Genomic DNA, 10,029 nt, shown 5'->3' on the forward strand with positions numbered 1-10,029 from the left:
CCTTAAAGATGGGGAGAGTGGAGACCTACCAGTTCTGAAGGGGGAAAGAGTTCCAGGCAAGAGGGAAAGTGTGAGCAAAAGGTTGATGGAGAGAGAGATTAGAGTGAGGTACAGTAAGAAGGTTGGCATTCGAGGAACCAAGTAGGCACATTGGGTTGTAGAGGGAGAGGAGTGAGATAGGTAGTGGGGAGAAAAAGGAACTTTGATTTTGAATAAATTAATGTGGCAAGAGAAATTTTGTGATACATGTTCAGCTTCTGCAGGACTCAACTCTGTTGGCCCCATCCACTTCCACTTTTGCGGGTTGGCTAAATCAAAGTATCCTTTCAAGGCTACCTTCTCTACCTGAGAGAAATAAGCTTAAACCCTTTGCTAATGGAATTTTCCCAATGCACAGCAGCAGTATCAATATCAACATTATTTATTGAGTACCTTCTGCAAGGTTGTGGGTTTTAATCCCTGCTCCCTGCCACTTGTCTGCTGTATGACCTTGGGCAAGTCACTTAACTTCTCTGGGCCTCAGTTATCTATGCCTCAGTAAAATGGGGGTTGAGACTGTGAGTCCCATGTGGGACAGGGACTGTGTCCAACCTGATTACGTTATATCTTCTGCAGAGCATAGAACAGTGTTTGCCACACAGTAAGCGCTTAACAAATGCCATTATTACTATCATTATTATTTTCATCATTATAATTATGCAGAGCACTCTATTATGCACTTGGGAAGATGTAACAAAAGACAGAAATTCTGTGTTTGAGGGGATAATGATATAATGATGGACAGAAGCGGATGTTCACTACCAAATATGCAAAAGAGAGAAGAACAAAAGTATAGCTGCAAGTGATTAAAAGGAAAGCAACCAGATGAATAATAAATCCAATTAGCACAATGGTTTGCATAAGAAAGCACCTAGTGAATATTATATGAGGCTGATGGTTAACATGATCAGGAATGTGGGGGATTAGTCAGGGAATGCCTCCTGGAAGAGGTGGAGATTGATACATTTGAGTGGGGAGGAAACGCCATTCAAGGATAAAGACCTGCAAAATGGGGCAAAAATGGAAGTTTCAAAGAGTGAAGAGTGAGTTGGGCTATCAGGGTAGAAGAGGTAAAATAGAGCAGAGGAAGACAGCTATTAGATTAGCCTTGAACCAGTGTTAGGTGTTTTCATTTTATGTGAGATGAAGTGAATAGACCCTGGAGGCTTTTGATGAGGGGAGTGATGTGTTTGGAGTGGTATTTCAATTTGAGTTCACACTGGGCTTTCTAATGGGTTCTCTCCAAGGAGCAGAAAGTGGGATTGAGGGGTGAGCCTATTTATAGAAAGGAATAAGAGGCTCTCTTTGGACCTGGATCCAGATCCTTGCAACAGGAGGGCAGAAAACTAAGTCACTCCCGTTTTATGCATAGTTGTAGATTCAACTTAAATGTTTTTCTAATAATAATTATGATATTTGTTAAGTGTTTACTATGTGCCAAGCACTGTTCTAAGCACTGGGGTACATACAACGTAATCAGGTTGTCCAACGTGGGACTCATACTTTTAATCCCCTTTTACAGATGAGGTAACTGAGGCACAGGAAAGTAAAGTGACTTGCACAAAGTCACACAACAAACAAATGGTGAGCAGCCAGGATTAGAATTATTGACTCAGGGAAGAAAATAGGGGGCTTCTGGGAATTTGTGCCCCTGACCTTTAGCCTAATGTTTGTCTTTATGTTCATCCTGGCCTGGTTCTGGCCCTTGTTATCACCAAATTACATTAACGACAACCTCATTCGCGCCTACTCAGCCCTCCCATGCTAGTTGGCTGTTCACTCCTCCCCGCAGGTATCTCTGCTCCCTGACCCCCTTAACAGGTCCACCCTACTCCAGCACCTAATAGTTTGTATCTGCTCTTTATGACATCATTATCTGCCAATTTTATTATTGCCGTACTATGTTAACTGTTTAACTACCCCCTGTGATGCCATCGCCTACTTATATCATTGCTACTGTTTTATCGTTTCAGCATCTCAATTGCTAACCTCCCGCTGTACTGTCACTCGCCCTGCTGACCTCATTATGAACTTTTAATTCCCTTGCTCCCAATTGCCATTCCCATTCCTCACCTTCCCCTTCCCCTCTCCCACCCAGCTTTTTCCCTTCCTCTCCCCCACCAAGACCACTCCCCCACACCCCCTACCAAGGATCCCTCTGTACCAGTATCAGTCCTCTGCTCCTCTCTCCCAGCCCCCTCCCTCCCCTTCTCCCTGCCCCAACCCCATCCCACTCCTCCTTTCCCATCGCCACCCCTCTTCCCACTCTCCCCGCCTAGGTCCCCGCCAACTCATCCCAATCCAAACCCTCCCCACCCCTCGCACCCTCCCCCCTCCCTCCACTCCCTCGGCGTCTACTGCCAAGTGTGGCCTCTGGAACCCCCGCTCCGTTTTAAGTAAGATCCCTTTCATCCTGGACCTATTCCTTTCCAGCTCTCTACTCCTCCTCGCCCTAACTGAAACATGGCTGTCTCTGGACGACACGGTCTCTTCTGCTGCTCTCTCCAGTGGAGGCCTCTTCTTCTCCCATTCCCCCAGACTCACCGGAAAAGGAGGAGGTGTCAGTTTCCTTCTCGCCCCCCAATGTCGCTTTCACACTATCCCTCCTCCCCCTTCCCTTTCCTTCCCTTCCTTTGAAGCCCACATTATTCGACTCTACCACCCCCTCCAGATTCTTGTAGCCGTCATCTACCGCCCCCCCCCGGCCCCACCTCCACCTTCTTTAACGATTTTAACCCCTTCCTCACCTTCCTTCTCTCTTTTTCCATGCCCACTCTGATTTTCGGAGACTTCAACATCCACATGGATATCCCTGATGACTTCTCTACCGCCCGCCTTCTATCTCTCCTCGACGCTGCCAACCTCTTGCTCCACCCCACCTCACCCACTCACCAACTTGGTCATACCCTCGACTTCATCATCTCCTATCGCTGCACTGTGTCAACCCTCACCAACTCTGAAATCCTTCTCTCTGATCATAATCTTCTCACGTGCATCCTCACTCACACTCCTTTCCCCTGTAAATCCATATTACTCCCTCACAGAGATCTCCGCTCTCTTGACCCCATCCATCTTTCTGAGCGCCTCACACCCCACCTCGCCTCCCTATCCTCTCTGCCCAGTCTTGATGATCAGATTACTGCTCTCAACTCTACCCTTTCTACTCAGCTAGATTCACTCGCTCCCCTTTCCCTTCGCCGTGCTCGTACCACTAACCCACAGCCCTGGATCCCTGCCACTGTCCGCCTCCTTCGCTCTTATGCTCGAGCTGCCGAATGCTGCTGACGAAAATCTAAACACCATGCCAAACTCGTTCACTACAAGTTTATCCTTTCCTGCCTTAACTCAGCCCTCTCCTCTACCAGACAAAACTATTTCTCCTCCCTTATTGACACCCATGCCCATCATCCCCGCCAGCTCTTCCGTACATTCAAATCCCTTCTCAGGCCCCCGGTTCCTCCCCCTCCTCCTTCCCTCACCCCCAACGATCTGGCCTCCTACTTCATTAACAAAATTAAATCCATCAGGTCCGACTTCCCCAAAGTCACCCCTCCCCTTCTCCAACCCCCCGGCTCTCAACACTCTCTGCTACTCACCCATCCTTCCCAGCGGTATCCTCAGAGGGGCTCTCCTCCCTCCTCTCAAGTGCTACTCCGGCCACCTGTGCTTCAGACCCCATTCCCTCTCATCTCATGAAATCTCTAGCTCCATCCCTTCTCCCCTCCTTAACTTCCATCTTCAACCACTCTCTCTCCACTGGTTCCTTCCCCTCTGCCTTCAAACATGCCCATGTCTCTCCCATCCTAAAAAAACCCTCTCTTGACCCCACCTCACCTTCTAGTTATCGCCCCATATCCCTCCTACCATTCCTTTCCAAACTTCTTGAACGAGTTGTCTACACGCGCTGCCTCGAATTCCTCAACACCAACTCTCTCCTCGATCCCCTCCAGTCTGGCTTCTATCCCCTACATTCCACAGAAACTGCCCTCTCAAAGTTCATGAATGACCTCCTGCTTGCCAAATCCAACGGCTGCCACTCTATCCTAATCCTCCTCGACCTCTCAGCTGCCTTCGATACTGTGGACCACCCCCTTCTCCTCAACACGCTATCTGACCTTGGCTTCACTGACTCCGTCCTCTCCCGGTTCTCCTCTTATCTCTCCGGTCGTTCATTCTCAGTCTCTTTTGCAGGCTCCTCCTCCCCCTCCCATCCCCTTACTGTGGGGGTTCCCCAAGGTTCAGTGCTTGGTCCCCTTCTGTTCTCGATCTACACTCACTCCCTTCTTGACCTCATTTGCTCCCACGCCTTCAACTATCATCTCTGCACTGATGACACCCAGATCTACATCTCTGCCCCTGCTCTCTCCCCGTCTCTCCAGGCTCGCATCTCCTCCTGCCTTCAGGACATCTCCATCTGGATGTCCGCCCGCCACCTAAAACTCAACATGTCCAAGACTGAACCCCTTGTCTTCCCTCAAAAACCCTGCCCTCTCCCTGACTTTTCCATCTCTGTTGACGGCACTACCTTCCTTCCTGTCTCACAAGCCCGCAACCTTGGTGTCATCCTCGACCCCGCTCTCTCATTCACCCCTCACATCCAAGCCGTCACCAAAACCTGCCGGTCTCAGCTCCACAACATTGCCAAGATCCGCCCTTTCCTCTCCATCCAAACTGCTACCCTGCTCGTTCAAGCTCTCATCCTATCCCGTCTGGACTACTGCATCAGCCTTCTCTCTGATCTCCCATCCTCGTGTCTCTCCCCACTTCAATCCATACTTCATGCTGCTGCCCGGATTGTCTTTGTCCAGAAACGCTCTGGGCATGTTACTCCCCTCCTCAAAAATCTCCAGTGGCTACCAATCAATCTGCGCATCAGGCAGAAACTCCTCACCCTCGGCTTCAAGATTCTCCATCACCTCTCCCCCTCCTACCTCACATCCTTTCTCTCCTTCTACAGCCTACCCCGCACCCTCCGCTCCTCTGCCGCTAATCTCCTCACCGTACCTCGTTCTCACCTGTCCCGCCATCGACCCCCGGCCCACGTCATCCCCCGGGCCTGGAATGCCCTCCCTCTGCCCATCCACCAAGCTAGCTCTCTTCCTCCCTTCAAGGCCCTACTGAGAGGTCACCTCCTCCAGGAGGCCTTCCCAGACTGAGCCCCTTCCTTCCTCTCCCCCTCGTCCCTCTCTCCATCCCCCATCTTACCTCCTTCCCTTCCCCACAGCACCTGTATATATGTATATATGTTTGTACATATTTATTAGTCTATTTATTTATTTATTTGTCTTACTTGTACATATCTATTCTATTTATTTTATTTTGTTAGTATGTTTGGTTTTGTTCTCTGTCTCCCCCTTCTGGACTGTAAGCCCGCTGTTGGGTAGGGACTGTCTCTATATGTTGCCGACTTGTACTTCCCAAGCGCTTAGTACAGTGCTCTGCACACAGTAAGCACTCAATAAATACGATTGATTGATTGATTGTCAGTGAGGGTCTCCCTAGGGAGTGGAGATGTGGGATTGCAAGATTGAGTCAGCTGCTGCTCTGGATTGAGCTGAAACTGGGCAGCCTTTTGGCAAGTGAAGTGGATGAAGTGCTTCAGTGATACAATAAAACAAGGCCTCAGATAAAACTGCATCTCTAATGAAAACTCTGGCAGGCAGACCACTGTGGAGCCATGTAATCAATGACAGTAATGGTATTATTTGTAACGTGCTCATTGTGTCCCTGCCCCTGAACTCTACACTGGAGAAGATATAATATTATCAGATCAGATGCAGTCCCTGTCCCACATGGAGCTCACAGCTGAGTGAGGAGGGAGAACATTCACTGAATCCTCAATTTACAGATGAGGAAATAGAGGCATTAAAAAGCTAAGTGACTTGCCCAATGCCACACAGCAGTCATGTGTCTGAGCCAGAATTAGAATCCAGCTCTCCTGACTCCCAGTCCAGTGCTCTTTCCATTATTTAATAATAATAATAATAATAATAATAATAATTAATAATAATAATAATAATAATAATAATAATTGTTAAACACTTACTATATGACAAGCACTGTCCTAAGCACTGGGATAGATACAATTGTGGTTATCAGGTTGTCCCACATGGGGCTCACAGTCTCAATCCTCATTTTACAGAAGAGGTAACTGAGACACAGAGAAGTTGAGTGACTAGCCTAAAGTAATACAGCTGACAAGTGGCAGCGCTGAGATTAGAACCCAAGACCTCTTACTCCCAAGCCCGTGAATATTTTGTAGTTCTGTAATTTGTAGATTGTACAAATTTTGTAGTTAAAAACCTATTAGGAACCCTCTGGAAGGCTGACCAGAAGTTCCAGCTCTGGTTCAGATGAAAGTAATGAGAAAGTATACTCCTTCTAGAGATCTTTATCTCTCAAGAGACTTTAGGATTTTAAATCAAAGGTTGGTCAGGATAACCCCTATTCTTTCTTGTACTCTAAAATCTCTTCGGTTATTTGTTAGGTGGAAATCATTTAAATGAAGGTCGGGAATGACCAGTTCTAACAATAGTCCTGAAGGATATCTTTGGTCCAAAAACAATACATATATACATTCCCTCGGCTTTTTCTAGATTAATGCCTTCTATGTTATCTTATTTTTCCTTCTGTTACCAAGGGATTGGTTCCCCACATAATCAATCTATTAATCAGTCAATGGCAATTGCTAAATACTTACTGTGTGCAGAGTGCTGTACTAAGCACTTGGGAAAATGCAGTACAGAAGAATTGGTAGACACGATCCTTACTCTCAAGGAGTTTACGATATAATGGGGAAGACAGACATTAATGTAAATTACAGGTATGGGAAGCAATACAGTATAAGGATATGTGCGGCTGAGTGGGGGTAAATATCAAAGTGCTTAAAGCGTACAGATTTAAGTGCACAGGCGATACAGAAGGGAGGGAGAACATAAGAAAAAGGAGGGCTTAAGCAGGGAAGTACTCTTGGAGGAGATATGAATTTAGTGGGGCTTTAAAGTTTGGGAGAGCGGTAGCCTGTCATTCATTCATTCATTCACTCATTCATTCAATCGTATATATTGAGCGCTTACTGTGTGCAGAGCACTGTACTAAGCGCTTGAATGTACAAATCGGCAACATATACAGACGGTCCCTACCTAACAATGGGCTCACATTCTAGAAAGGAGAGGCAGACAACAAACCAAAACAAGTAGACAGGTGTTAATACCATCAGAATGGATAAATAGAATTATAGCTATATATTCATTCATTCATTCAATCGTATTTATTGAGCGCTTACTGTCTGCAGACCACTGTACTAAGCACTTGTGAAGTACAAGTTGGCAACATATAGAGACGGTCCCTACCCAACAACGGGCACAAAGTCTATAAGGGGGAAACAGACAACAATACAAAACATAAAGACAGGTGTCAAAATCGTCAGAACAAATAGAATTATAGCTATAATGCATATCATTAACAAAATAAATAGAATAGTGAATATGTACGAATAAAATAGAGTCATAAATCTGTACAAATATATACAAGTGCTGTGGGGTGGGGAAGGAGGTAGGGCAGAGGGATGGATGAGGAGGAGGAGAGGAAAAAGGGGCTCAGTCTGGGAAGGCCTCCTGGAGGAACTGAGCTCTCAGTAAGGCTTTGAAGGGAGGAAGAGAGCTAGTTTGGCAGATGTGGGAGGGAGGACATTCCAGGCCAGCAGGACATGGGTCGAGATCGATGGTGGGACAGGTGAGAACGAGGTACAGTGAGGAGGTTATCGGCAGAGGAGCAGAGAGTGTGGGCTGGGCTGTAGAAGGAGGGAAGGGAGGTGAGGTAGGAGGGGACGAGGTGATGGAGAACCTTGAAGCCGAGAGTGAGGAGTTTTTGCTTGATTCGTAGGTTGACAGACAGCCACTGGAGATTTTTGAGGAAGGGAGTAACATGCACAGAGCGTTTCTGCACACAGATGATACGGGCAGCAGGGGGAAGTATAGACTGAAGTGGGGAGACACAGGAGGATGGGCGATCAGAGATGAGGCTGATGCAGTAATCCAGTCGGGATAGGATGAGAGACTGAACCAGCAAGGTAGCGGTTTAGATGGAGAGGAAAGGGCGGATCTTGGTGATGTTGAGGAGGTGAGACTGGCAGGTTTTGGTGATGGATTGCATTTGGGGAGTGAACAAGAGAGCGGAGTCGAGGATGACACCAAGGTTGCGGGCTTGTGAAATGGGAAAAATGATAGTGTTGTCTACACTGATGGGAAAGTCATGGAGAGGGCAGGGTTTGGGATGAAAGATAAGGCAGCGGGGAGGGAACCAGTGAATAGGGAGCGGTTGAAGATGGACGCTAAGGAGGGGAGGAGGGAAGGGCCGAGAGATTTCATAAAATCAATCAATCAATCAATCGTATGTATTGAGCACTTACTGTGTGCAAAGCACTGTACTAAGCGCTTGTGAAGTACAAGTTGGCAACACATAGAGACGGTCCCTACTCAACAGTGGCCTTACAGTCTAGAAGGGGGAGACAGAGAACAAAACAAAACATATTAACAAAATAAAATAAATAGAATGGATATGTGCAAGTAAAATAAATAAATAAATAGAGTAATAAATATGTACAAACATATTTACATATATACAGGTGCTGTGGGGAAGGGAAGGAGGTAAGGCGGGGGAAATGGAGAGGGGGAGGAGGGGGAAAGGAAAGAGGGGGCTCATTCTGGGAAGGTCTCCTGGAGGAGTTGAGCTCTCAGTAGGGCCTTGAAGTGAGGAAGAGTGCTAGCTTGGCGGATGTGGGGAGGGAGGCCAGGGGGATGACGTGCGCCGGGGGTCGACGGCGGGACAGGCAAGAACGAGGCATGGTGAGGAGATTAGTGGCAGAGGAGCAGAGGGTGCGGGCTGGGCTGTAGAAGGAGAGAAGGGAGGTGAGGTAGGAGGGGGCCAGGTGATGGAGAGCCTTGAAGCCGAGGGTGAGGAGTTTCTGCCTGATGCGTAGGTTGATTGGTAGCCACTGGAGATTTTTGAGGAGGGGAGTAACATGCCCAGAGCGTGTCTGGACAAAGACAATCCGGGCAGCGGTGTGAAGTATGGATTGAAGTGGGGAGAGACACGAGGATGGGAGATTGGAGAGGAGGCTGATACAGTAAAATGACAGGGAATGAGGTGTGAAGCACAGGTGGATGGAGTAGCACTTGAGGGGAGGGAGGAGCTCTCATCAGAAGATACTTCTGGGAAGGATGGGAGAGTAGCGGAGAGCTTTGAGAGCGGGGGTGGGGGGGATGGAGAATGGGGAGGGGTGACTTTGGTGATCTCAGACCTGATGGAGTTAATTTTACTAATGAAGTAGGAGGCCAGATTTTTGGGGTTGAGGGACAGAGGAGGGGGAGGAACAGGGGGTCTGAGAAGGTAGGTAAATGTACAGAACAGCTGATGGGGATGATGGGCATGGGTGTCAATAAGGGAGGAAAAATAGTTTTGCCTGGCAGAGGTGAGGGCAGAGATAGGGCATGAAAGGATAAACTTGAAGTGAACAAGGTTGGCTTGGTGTTCAGACTTTCGCCAGCAGCTTTCAGCAGGTCGAGCATCAGAGCGAAGGAGGCAGACAGTGGCAGTGATCCAAGGCTGTGGGTTAGTGGTACGAGAGCGGTGAAGGGAAAGGGGAGCGAGTGAGTTGAGTTGAGTAGAGAGGGTGGAGTTGAGAGCAGTAATCTTGTCATCAAGATTGGGTACACAGGATAGGGAGGTGAGGTAGGGTGTGATGCGTTGAGAAAGATGGATGGGGTCGAGAGAGCAGGGGTCTCTGTGGGGTACTAATATAGATTTACAAGGGGGAGGAGTGTGAGTGAGGAGGCAGGTGAGAAGGTTATGATCAGAGAGACGGATTTCAGAGTTGGTGAGGGTGGCGATAGTGCAGCGGTAGGAGATGATGAGGTCAAGGGTGTGATCAAGTTGGTGAGTGGGCGAGGTGAGGTGGAGCAGGAGGTTTGCAGCATCAAGGAGAGAAAG

This window comes from Tachyglossus aculeatus, chromosome 3 (genome assembly GCF_015852505.1).
Source record: "Tachyglossus aculeatus isolate mTacAcu1 chromosome 3, mTacAcu1.pri, whole genome shotgun sequence".
NCBI lineage: Eukaryota > Metazoa > Chordata > Mammalia > Monotremata > Tachyglossidae > Tachyglossus > Tachyglossus aculeatus.